Below are 12,407 nucleotides of genomic sequence, written 5' to 3' on the forward strand. Positions count from 1 at the left end.
TTTCCATTCACTCTTTTAGACCTTTTTTTCCCTTTAATTCTTTTAAAATATTTTTTCTTAATTTTTGAACACATAATAGCTGCTCTGAAGTAGCTGTCTAACAGAGCCATCATCTGGCCAACTGAAAGTAAGGTCCCACTTGCCTTGTGTTATGTATTTTTTTCAGATTATCGATGACACTTTCCTCTTTCTTTGTGTATTTAATAATGTTTGGTGAAAAGTGGACATTGTAGATAATAAGTTGTAGCAACTCTGGACTCTGTTGTCTTCTTCTGGGAATTTGTTTTCACAGCAGTCGGTTAATTTTCTTGGATTCAAACTGTAACTTCGTTCTTTACGTTGGAAATGAAGCAGCTGATAATCCTTCTTATTCCTCACAGCAAACAGCTGCTGCTTTTTTTTTTTTTTTTTTTTTTTAAAGCCTAATTCCCTGAAGGTTTTCACTGGGATGGCATAGTGATAAGCTGCCGACTCAGGCAAAACATATTTCACATTTTTAGACTCACCTATCATGGCTACTCTGCTTCTGAAGACTCTGATATTTTGCCAGCATCAGACTCTTTTCTTTGATGTTTCAAATCAGTAAGCCTGATTGGCAGGTGAGTCGGGGAATGCAGTTGGTTAAGAAAGCAGCAAACTCACAGATCTCACCTGATAAATCTATCTTTCGCACTTTATTTCTATTTGGCCTCTCCCTGCTTTCTTTGCCAGATACCCAGGGCTCTGCTTTGCACATTTATAGTTTAGTGGGCGGTGAGGGACCTCTGCACAATTTAATGTGCAAATATTGGGTCTTCGCACTTCTGCAGTTCTCTCACAGATTTGCCTTTTACATTCTTAGCTGTGACTCTAATGCTGAGCACTTTTCTCTGCATTTCTGAGCTGGATAGGCTGAATGTTTACTCTATAGATGCTCTTTGGAGCATATTCAGGCATTTCTTAACCGGAATGACAAGTTTTTGAGATGACAATTTCCCTTGTCTTTTGTTTGCACTTACATAGTTCCTTAGTACCTTTAAATAATTGTGGTTTGGGGGGCACCTGGTGGCTCAGTCAGTTAAGCATCTGACTTCAGCTCAGGTCATGATCTCCTGGTCTTGGGTTCAAGCCCCTCATCAGGTTCTTTGCTGACAACTCAGAGCCTGGAGCCTGCTTCAGTTTCTGTGTCTCACTTTCTGTCTGCCCAACCCCCGTTGCACGCTCTCTCTCTCTCTCTCTCTCTCTCAAAAATAGATAGACATTAAAAGAAACAGTTGTGGTTTTATTTTATTTTATTTATTTATTTATTTTATTTTTTTTTTTAAATTTTTTTTTTCAACATTTTTTATTTATTTTTGGGACAGAGAGAGACAGAGCATGAACGGGGGAGGGGCAGAGAGAGAGGGAGACACAGAAGCGGAAACAGGCTCCAGGCTCCGAGCCATCAGCCCAGAGCCTGACGCGGGGCTCGAACTCATGGACCACGAGATCGTGACCTGGCTGAAGTCGGACGCTTAACCGACTGCGCCACCCAGGCGCCCCTGTGGTTTTATTTTAATGTTAATTTAATTTTCAGAAAGAGCAAATGCACACTAGTGGGGAGGGGCAGAGAGAGAGAGGGAGACAGAGAATCCAAAGCAGGCTCCAGGCTCTGAGCTGTCAGCACAGAGCCTGACATGGGGCTCAAACTCGTGAACTGTGAGATCATGACTGGAGCTGAAGCCGGACACTTAACTCACTGAGTCACTCAGGTGCCTCAAATGTTTGTTTGTTTGTTTGTTTGTTTGTTTAATGAATCTTTGGGAAGATTCATATGACATCATTTGCCACCATTTCAGAAATCTGTCCATGCCCATCCCAGTCCATTGATCTGCACTTCCTGTGTGGGCAGGTTTCCCTGGCCGCCCTTGCCTTTCTCTACCATAATGGTATTGAAGCTGGAAGTCCAATTATTTTAAAAAAAAAAAACAAAAAACCCACCATCAAATAAACCTTGAAAAGACCATCTCTCTAGAAGTCAGTAGGTACAGGTTTTAGTTTCACTTACCTTGGGCAGGTGGCTTGACTCTGCTGTGCATTGTCACTTTTTCCTTGGACACTTAAGGAATTGAATGAGATGCACAGTACTTCTGCCAGTAAAGTTGTTTCCCCTCTGTGGTCAAAAAGTAAATAAGACCTCTACTAATTTATAGGCATAGTGATTGTGTAAACTATTTTCCTTCTGTTTACATTTTCCCAGAAAATAAGCCACTGGTCAAATGGAATGTTCTTGATAGTTAAATGAAACATTTTATCTATTGTCTCTGTGGCTTTCTAAATCCTGTTTCAATTTCAATACCAAAATAGTCCACAGACATTACTCTCAAGGTGAATTTTGCAACATTTTCTAATTTCCCTACCAGAGTGGTCTTTTGTTCTCTTCTTCCTATTTGCTGTCACTTTTCCCCCTTTCTTAGTATATCTGCTGTCACTCAAGTCTAACTTCCAATTCCTTTTCAGGATTTTTATATCCAGTTGCCTGGTTGTCTTGGCCCAGAGTGTTTTCACTCTCTGCAATTCAAAAGAGGGATGCTGTTGGGGCGCCTGGGTGGCGCAGTCGGTTAAGCGTCCGACTTCAGCCAGGTCACGATCTCGCGGTCCGTGAGTTCGAGCCCCGCGTCAGGCTCTGGGCTGATGGCTTGGAGCCTGTTTCCGATTCTGTGTCTCCCTCTCTCTCTGCCCCTCCCCCATTCATGCTCTGTCTCTCTCTCTGTCCCAAAAATAAATAAAAAACGTTGAAAAAAAAAATTAAAAAAAAAAAAAAAAAAAAAAGAGGGATGCTGAGCTGTATTTTCTCTTCTGAATGACAAAGTCAACAAAATAAGAAACATGTCAATAAGATGTCAGATGTTAGCAAGAGATTGCAAATAACAAGGTGAACAAAGGATAGGAAGAGTTCTTCCCCCAAAGTCTCCTACAAATAGTAGTTTTAGTTACCTTTATTTATCTTTTATTTTTGTTTATCTTGTTAAGTCTGCTGTGCTTACTGCATTCATTATATTTTCATTCAGTTACTTATTTATCAAATATTTTTAAAATTACTACCATATGCCATTGAGCAGGGAACAAAACAGTCTCCCCTGTTCATTGTTGCCACCCAAAGCCGAAGGATGATGAAAAGCTGTACTTGGAGTTGACAGTGGCCATCACATTCAGAGTCTCGGTAAGCTACCGTGCAGAGAGCAGAACTAGGTAATTCAAGTGTCAGCATCTTTTAAAGGTGACAGTATGGGAGATGAAGCAGGAAAGGAAAGATCAGAGAATGTCAAATAATTTGTTTTTCTATTTTTCCCACTGAATTAACCAAATTATTTCTAATGAAATTGTTATAAGCCTATTACATTATGAAAGAAATACTTCTCAGTGTGACGGTTCAAACAAGAGTTAAGTCTGAGGTCACCTTTCACCCTTATGTTAAAAACTAATTGTTTTAATGTGTTATCAGGAAGTCAACACCATAATGCATTTTCTTGTCATTTATGAAGTACACAACCACAATATATTAATCCAATTAATATAAAATTGATATACCGAGTCTCTTAAAACTTGCTCACCTGAGTTTATTTGTTATAGACATTGAAATTAATACACATGAAGTTTTCACATATACAGTTACATTGTGTGTGAATCTGTGATCAACTCATTAAAGAATTGAGAACATTTATTTAGACAGATTACTCTGTCTCATAAAGTAAATGATGTCTTTCAAATTAGCTTGTTGGAAAAAATCTTACAAGTTGGTTTCCTGTTAGCACTTGTTCTAGAACACTTTGATTTTTGGAGATGCCATATTTCTGAAGCTAGATTTAAAAACAAAATAAATGCTAAGTCTCACATACAAAATTTTATAGAAATTACTTAAATCCTCAGATATTATAAGTAGGTATTGTAGTTCGATTTAATACGAAATATGAGAATGTTGGAGTTTATTTATTTATGTTTATTTGTTTATTGCGAGACAGAGAGAGAGAGAGAGAGTGATCTGCGGAGGGGCAGAGAGAGAGGCAGACAGAGGATCTGAAGCAGGCTCTGTGTTGACAGTAGAGAGCCTGATGTGGGCTTGAACTCACTAACTGTGAGACCATTCCCTGAGCCAAAGTCAGACACTTAACCGACTGAGCCATCGAGGTACCCCAAGAATGTTAGAATTTTGTTAAAGGATGGCTTACCTATTTGATAGTTATGAGTATCAGGCTGAAAGCTAAGCAGAATCCAAGACTGTCTTTCAAAGTTCCTATCATCCAATCCTTTTTTTTCCCCCTAATGGTGGGGATAAAAAGAAGAGATAAGAATTTCAATACAGCAGAATAAAGTGGGAAATGAGGAAAAGAGATGTATTTTTTTAGTGACAAAGTGTAGCTGTTTTTTAAAACATATAACTGATATGTAGTCTACACTTACATAGTGTATATATTTCAGCCAAGTCACCTTTTATATTTTTGATCTTTACTCTTACCAATAACAAGTAGTGTGCTAAAGTATATTGATACCCACTATGTTGACATTAAATAGATCTGATGACTATATTGTTACAGCTTGAGGCTATTTCACTGCCTCTGTAAGTATAAATATCTCAGTAAAATGCTTTCGTGGAATTGTTTTTTTCAAAAATATATGCTGTACTTTCAATACTTACATTCTGACCTCTTCTGAGCAATGATACAAATTCTTTCTGTTAAAGGTGACAGAACAGGTGTGTGCGTTTGCCCCTCTGCCCCTTAAGATTTTGCTGAAAGAAAGGAAGAAAGGAAGAAAGATGTGTGAATAAACATAAACTCATAATAGAAAAAAGAATTGTGAGGGTGCCTGGGTAGCTCAGTCAGTTGAACGTCCGACTCTGCATTTCAGCTCAGATCATGATCCCAGGGTCTCGGGATTTAGCCCTACCTGGGGCTCCAGCCTGAGCCTGGAGCGTGCTTGGGATTCTCTCTCTCTCTTCCCCTCCCCCACTTGTGCGCTCACTCTCTCTCCCTAAAAGAGAAAGAGAGAAGAAAAAAAAGAATTGTGGAGATTAGGGTCGGGAGAAGTCATCATTTATGAGAAATTTCACTTTGTTTCTGCACATCAGAAAGACGATGGGAAATCACAGAGAGCAGAAGCTAACTGGACAATGAAACCCTGAGGTCCAGAGTGAGCTTTATCCCTGTGAAAAACTGAAGACCCACGGTAAAGAAATTGAGGAAAGTCTCAGAGGAAAGCTCAACTCCCAGCAGGTGTCACTGTGTCATTTGGCCAGGACTGAGTCAGGAAGAAGAATGACACAGCAAGTCAGTCTGCTGGACCCCACCCCCACCCTGGGTTGCCTAATGTGACTGGTCAGCATTTCCTCTCCTGGAGGGTCCATGTAACAGAATGGTTTTACTTACACAAACCCACTCTGCTTACTAAATTATTTTAAGGAAATAGCTCTTTGACAAATTACTTCTATGGTTATTCAATTAAAAACAACTTCCCACTGTAGAGGTCACTTTGAGTAATACATATCTTTCTAGGAAATTAATTACTATATTTTCATGGAGTTTGATCAAGTGGTACATTTTGATGATTTTAATTTTTTCCAATATCTGTGATTATTTCCCCATATTTATTTTTCATTTTCTCATTCTTTTTCTTCTTCCCTTTGGATTAAATAAAAGTTATAACTTTTTCAATTAAACAGCTATTTAACTTAGTTATTACTTCAAGTACTTTTTCATTTTCTTACTTCATTAATTTCTGTCTTTATTAAATTCTCTTATTTTTTTTTACTTATATTGAATTTGGCAACTTTCCAGTTTCTTGCATTTCTATAAGTTTATTTTTATTTTTTCATCTTGGCCTATGTACGTATTTAAAACTATGAAACTTCCTCTGAGTGCAGCTTTAGACAGTATACCATAGTAATAAGTGACCTTTTCTCAACCAAATATTTGATTAAAAGTTTGATATTCAGGGGCGCCTGGGTGGCGCAGTCGGTTAAGCGTCCGACTTCAGCCAGGTCACGATCTCACGGTCCGTGAGTTCGAGCCCCGCGTCAGGCTCTGGGCTGATGGCTCGGAGGCTGGAGCCTGTTTCCGATTCTGTGTCTCCCTCTCTCTCTGCCCCTCCCCCGTTCATGCTCTGTCTCTCTCTGTCCCAAAAATAAATAAACATTAAAAAAAAAAAAAAAAAAAAAAAAGTTTGATTTCTAAGAAAAAGTTTGATATTCTAAGAACTTGAGAGATGAAAAAAAATTCAATTTTTTTTATCCACTTGATATTTCATAGTTAAAGGAGGTAAGTCAAAACCTTTCTACTATGTTTTGTTTTTGTGTTTATTTTCCTTTATAAATTTTGATGCTAAATCCTGCATTGATCAGTGGAAAATAAAATGAGTAACATATAAAATTCTTTTGTATTATTAAAATAATTATTGCTAATCTTAATAATTATACCCAACATTTATAGTATTATATCATTTCCAAGTACAAGGTATTGTTCCAAGCTCAATGTATTCATTAATTCAATCATTTTCATTTTACAGATGAGAAGTGAGAAAACAGAGTCTTAGTTTATATAAATTATGCTGATCAAATTAGAAAATGTAGACACTAATCCAGTTCCCTGAATCCAGAGCTAAAGCTTGTACCTCACAATTATGCATGGGGAAAGAGCATAGAAACAAGAGTCAGTCTGCTTAGTATTCTAGACCAGTCTCTGCTACAGTAATACGTACAGTATACGTTGATCATGTTCTATGGTACTCAACTGGGGTTGTACTAAATGTGTTCAAATTCTACTAAGTTAGCATACATGTTATCCTTGATTTGCTATTCCAGGAGTGAAGATTAATTTATGCACTCCAAATGTTGCTGGTGGTCAGTGGCATTATCTATAATATGGCTAGCTTGACTAACGGTACATTCCAGAGTCATAAACTAGAGAAAGGTAAGTGGCCTTATTATATTGATCTTATTAAACATCTACTGTAACCAGTTGCATTAAGTAGTAGTGACCTAAGATCCCATTCAGGTGTAGAACCAATGCTGAATCTCAGAAGTCCTAGGAGTTAGCTGATGTCAGCACTGTCTAAAAATTGTATAAAATATGACAACTTCAATGGGCATGAGCTCTGAGTTTAATTAATACCAAGTATTGGGCCAACTTTAGTCATATGTTAGGTACAATTTGGAATAAAAAAACCCATTTTTGTTTACATAAGCAAAAAGAAAAGAAAATATAGCCCCTTCCCTGAAAGAAAGCAAAGATGAAATAAGAATGTTGAAATGGTATTAGTAGCTCATAATTTACAGTACTCTCCCTGCTTTATGTGCAGTTTCAGTTACCTGTGTCAATGGTGGTCCAGAAGAGGATGATCCTCCCTCAGATGTATTGTCAGAATGTTAATAGTAGCCTAATGCTGCTATGACAATGCCTGTGTCATTGGCCTCACTCCATTTTATCACATAGGCACTTTATCATCTCACATCATGACAAGAAGGGTGAGTACAGTACAATATGATATTTTGAGAGAGACCACATTCACATAACTTTAATGATAATACATTATTATAATTATTTTCTTAGTTATTTTTAATCTCTTACTGTACCTAATTTATAAATTAAACTTTATCATAGGTATACATAGAAAAAAACCATACTATGCAGGGTTTGGTACTATCCATGATTTCAGGCATCAACTGAAGGTCTTAGAATATATCCTCCTTGGATAAGGGAGGACTACTGTATTGAAGAAAAAGACATATAACTAGAGTTAATAAAGGACAGTGATTAGGACACTAATAAAGGACAGTTAATATTAGGACAGTTAATAAAGGACAGTGTCTAGTTGGCTAGAAACCAAGAGTTGCCCCTTTGGGATGATGGTGGAAGAATCTGCTCCCAAGTCCATCTTCTATGTCACTCAAGGTTCAAGATTAGGGCATATGGAATCCAATCATTCAAGGTTGGCTAATGGATCTACCTCCTGCTCAGGAGAGAGGATATCTTGTTCTATGGTCTCAGCAGAATAATTTCCAATGATGGAGAGATGGCTCTACAAAAGCTGAGATACTGTTATAGCAGAGGAAGCAATGCTGGGCAAAAGATTATGACAGATAACTGGTACTCACTGCATTTTTTCTTTGTTGTGCTCTAGAGAGTAAGTCCACTGGACTCAGTATAATGTCATGCATCAGAGCATTATCCTCTTCAGTTTGGCTGTCTGTTTCTGAAAAGTCAAAACAATGGCAAGATTGAAGTTTATTTCCTTCTCACATAAGAGAGGTAGTTGTCCAGGGCCATTCCACCATTAACTGGCTACCCTCTTTAGAATCACATTTAAGATGACTTCTGTAGCATCATCCATCAAATTTGATCTTCAGGCAGGAGGAAGGGAGAAGGCAAAACAACATATCTCTCTGCTGAGTCAATTCTTGAAAAACAGAAAATATAGCCCCTTCTCCTCAGAAGTTCCCCATCACTTTAAGTTACAACCCATTCTCCAGAATTTTGTCACCTAACCATAAAGGCAGATCGCTAGAAATGTGGCCCATTCCATGTGTGCATTGTAGTGTCAGATATAATTGGGGTTATAAACTAAGGAAGGAGAGAATGAATGCTGTATAGTATATTTAGAAATTACTCTCTTAGTCTCCATAGTGCAGGATCAATTCAGGGCAACTATAACAAACTGAAAGTTTTAAACAACTCAATTTTTAGCAATCAATGGAGTCATTATGTCTAAGATTTTAAAGTTCTCTCTTTCCTTCTTGCCAATCATTTGTACTTTTTTTTCTTAATTGGCTGTTATTTTCAATCAAGTACAATTGCCCCAAAGTAAAGTTAGAGTCACATTCCACTGATTAGAGTTGTCTTCTAATGATTAATGAGCCAGTCTGAAATTCACACTGTGCTTATTTAGAACATGATAGCATCATTCAGTAATGAACTTTCAAGAGATTATTTATTTCCCGTTGCCATATTTCTAATCAAGTACTCATATGCATAATGAATGCTTCAAAAAAGTCTGCTGCTTTTTACCTTATTTACAAAAGAGTCATCTTAATGGCAAACCATGAGCATGTTGAGATAGATTGTCTAGTGAAATCTGACCATGAATTAAAATATCCTGGGGTTCAAAAAATAGTAAAAAAACAAAAAAAAAGGTCTTTAAAATTCTAATAAAATCATATGAACTCAGATGTGTAAGATAACCTGAGATTCATTTGGCCAATCCGTAATCCAAGCCCATGAATATAATCACCAGCAGGTGATTCTCTAGCACCTTGTGGACCCCCTTTGGACATTGGAGACCACCTTTGTGTCAGTCCCCTCCATATGGCAGTAGTTGTTAGAACATTCTTTTTTTGAGCAAAACTGCAAAATTACTTTCTCCATCATCATCTTTACCTTTTCTATTTTTCTACTGTGCTCGTTGCTTATGTGCTAGGTATTTCAACAAAGTAAGCTACCATCAATACTAACAGCCATATTAGAACAAAGTTGAATTTCAAGATCACAAAAGCTGTGAAAAGATCACCAGTGAACCACAGAAGTGAGGGAAACATCCATGCAGATATCTAACTCTCTGCCCAGAGTTCAAGGCAGAGCAAGCCAAGTGAAAAAGGCCGTTGGGGTTGGACATGAGTTTGGTGGGTGTGTTCTAGGAAGAGCACGACTAGTGTAGGCAGGGCAAAGGGAATGAGGGGAATTTGGCAGGTGGTTAAGATAGATAGTAAGTGGGGCTGTGTGGGAATTACGAAGTGTTTGGAATATTTTACGCAAAGGAGTGACATGGTCTTTCTCAGTTGTGAAAGAATCACTCTGATATGTGGAAAATAGATTACAAGGCAAGGGAGAGGTGGAGAGACCTCTTAGGAAGCTGCTGTAATAGTCAAGCAGAGATAGAGGCTTATGCTAAAGGAGTGACTGTGTTCGTGCTCGGATTCTACTTGTGTTTGTAGGAAGAGCCTACATGATGTACTAACGCATTGGATGCACAACAGGGAGTGAGGTATACTGAGTCAGATGATTTTAATTTGAGCACCTGGAAGAATGACTGTACTGCTTGCTGAAGCGAGGTGTCTTGGGAGAGAAGCACACTTATGCAGGGAAAGTCAAATGGTTGATTTTTATTTTAATATGCCATTTAGGCATCCAAGTGAGGAACCTGAGGAGGAATATATAGAATATGGATAAACAGGAGTTGAAATTGAGCTGAACAGCATTAGTCCAGTGTCTTTCAAAGTTGTTTGATTTGTAGAGTGTATCTGTGTGGTTTCCCCCTTAATGCTCCGAGAGGGTTGGTGCTTGATGATGACCTATATTCTTTTCAGGTCTCAATTTCAGTATTAATGATATCATGGTCAGAATGCCAATGGTATACTGGAAGACTTTTTTTTTTTTTTGAAATTTGTAGCACTTACTGTTGTGTACCCACCACCTTCAGGAGGGAGGTAGTCATTTCTGCACTGCTTCGGAGCACTGGGTGGTTAGAGCTCACAGTTGCATCATACTTGGGGAACTGCTCTTCCTTTGAAGGAGGCTGCCTTGCACATCCTCTCCCCTGTGGGCAGCTCACATCCGGTGGGCTGGTCAGTGAAGGAAGGGTAATAAGGCCTGGATCCTTTGCCTCAATCTGAGAAAATTTGCACATGTGCATCACATTACTCCCTAGCAGTATTCCTGAGGGCATTCCCTAATAAACCTGACACCCAAAAATCCATCTCAGAATCTATTTTTTATGAAGTCCACCTTAAGCCACAAGTGTCTCACCAAAGTGAATATTCATGAATAAAGATTTAATTTTTTTTAAAGTAATAGACCTACTATGATCCAATGGAATTTGGTGTTATTTACATAACTTAATGTAACTCTCCAACAACACTAAAGAAGAGCATTCAATTAATTAATTCAATTAATTAGAATTTTTTCAGCTACTGTTCATCTAGGTAGAATCAGAGTCTAATGGCAAATACGTATTTCATTTGCCTTGCATTCCATTTTAAAGTTAAATTTTAGATTAAACCATAGAGCATGTTTTAGGACATTCTAATAGCAATTATATTTAACAAAAACAGGAAAAAAATGGAACTGAATAAGACTTAAATTGCAAAAATACCTCAGAACAACATGGTATGTTCATTATTTTTGTAATTCAAAAACTTCACAAAAGACCGGGATCTAACTCTCAAAGCTTTTGTGCAGATTATCATCTGTCAATCAAATGCTTGAACACATTGCTTTTCATCATGTCAAAAAGTTGACATTTCTGTGATTAAGATCATCCCCTCACTTAAAAATCTCTCCCTCTAACTTCCTGTGTTTTTCAGTATTATTTATTTTAAACACTAATAAACGGTCTCTTTTATTTATTTGCTTTAAACCAGTAAACTGTAAGAATCAGAAAGAATGTTTCTTTTTAAATCTTGAAGCAGAAAAGCCAGTTTAATACTTCTATTTGTTGAGGAAAATTTTTTAGCTTTTAGTGTATATTTATTGATTTAAAAAAGTTTTGAAATACAGGAGGAAAGCATGATGAAAAATGAGAGATATACTAGAAAACTCATTACTTAATGGCTTTTCAAGAATCATATCTATGAATTCAGAAGCATCTGTTTAACAGCCACCTTGGAATCGCCGACCGTATCTCTTCTGTCCTTTAGAATTTCAACCTTAAAGTTCTTTTTGCTGATAGAGTAAAATTATATCTTAAGAGAAAATAAAGGCAATGTTATTTAGATGATTTTAAGGTGAGTTAAAAACTAAGGCAAAATATTGTAATTTTAAATTATATTTCATAAAGAAAGTGAGCAATTGAGGTGATTTTTAATATTTTGGAGATAAATTTCAAGTTTAATCTCCCTGGCTGAAAGTCTCCTGTGGAATTATTTTCCCTTGTAACAAATCTGACTAAGGAGATTATAATAGATTAAAAGCAACTTAATGCACCTATGATGTCATATCTCTCCTAACTGTTCTTACAAATGATTCCTTATTGCATCAGCTCAATTGTTTTTTGGTTTTTTTTCATTTTCTTGATTCTAATTTTAAAATAGGAAAATTTTATTGGTTCCTTTAACTCTTCTATATGGTGGTCTAGAATAGCTCTAAATGCCTCCCTCAAAAGCCATTCAGCAAGTAGGAGCTGAATTAAATTTTTGCTTGTGTGGTTCCAAAAAGGAGAACGGAGAGCCATATGTGAACATGACAGATGGGCTTATCTCAGCATAGTGGTGGGAAGAACTTTCAAACCACTACAACTGTGCAAAATTCAAATGAGCAGTGAATTACCCTCCTCTGCTATGCTTAGATATCATTCATTGGTCAGAAGCTTTGCAGAGACGACTACGGCATTGGACAATAAAGGTGATGTCTCATTCTCATTCTGGAATGGAATTGATGGCTTATTTGTATATACCCCTCCCCTCG

At 37.3% G+C, this 12,407-nt stretch overlaps 1 pseudogene; it reads right to left on the reverse strand.

The window, feature by feature from the left end:
* Positions 1–10,671, reverse strand: part of LOC131513107 (peptidyl-prolyl cis-trans isomerase FKBP8-like) — a 33,429-nt pseudogene extending 22,758 nt beyond the window's left edge.
* Between the last annotated feature and the right edge of the window lie 1,736 nt (positions 10,672–12,407).

This window comes from Neofelis nebulosa, chromosome 5 (genome assembly GCF_028018385.1).
Source record: "Neofelis nebulosa isolate mNeoNeb1 chromosome 5, mNeoNeb1.pri, whole genome shotgun sequence".
Classification (NCBI taxonomy): Eukaryota; Metazoa; Chordata; class Mammalia; order Carnivora; family Felidae; genus Neofelis; species Neofelis nebulosa.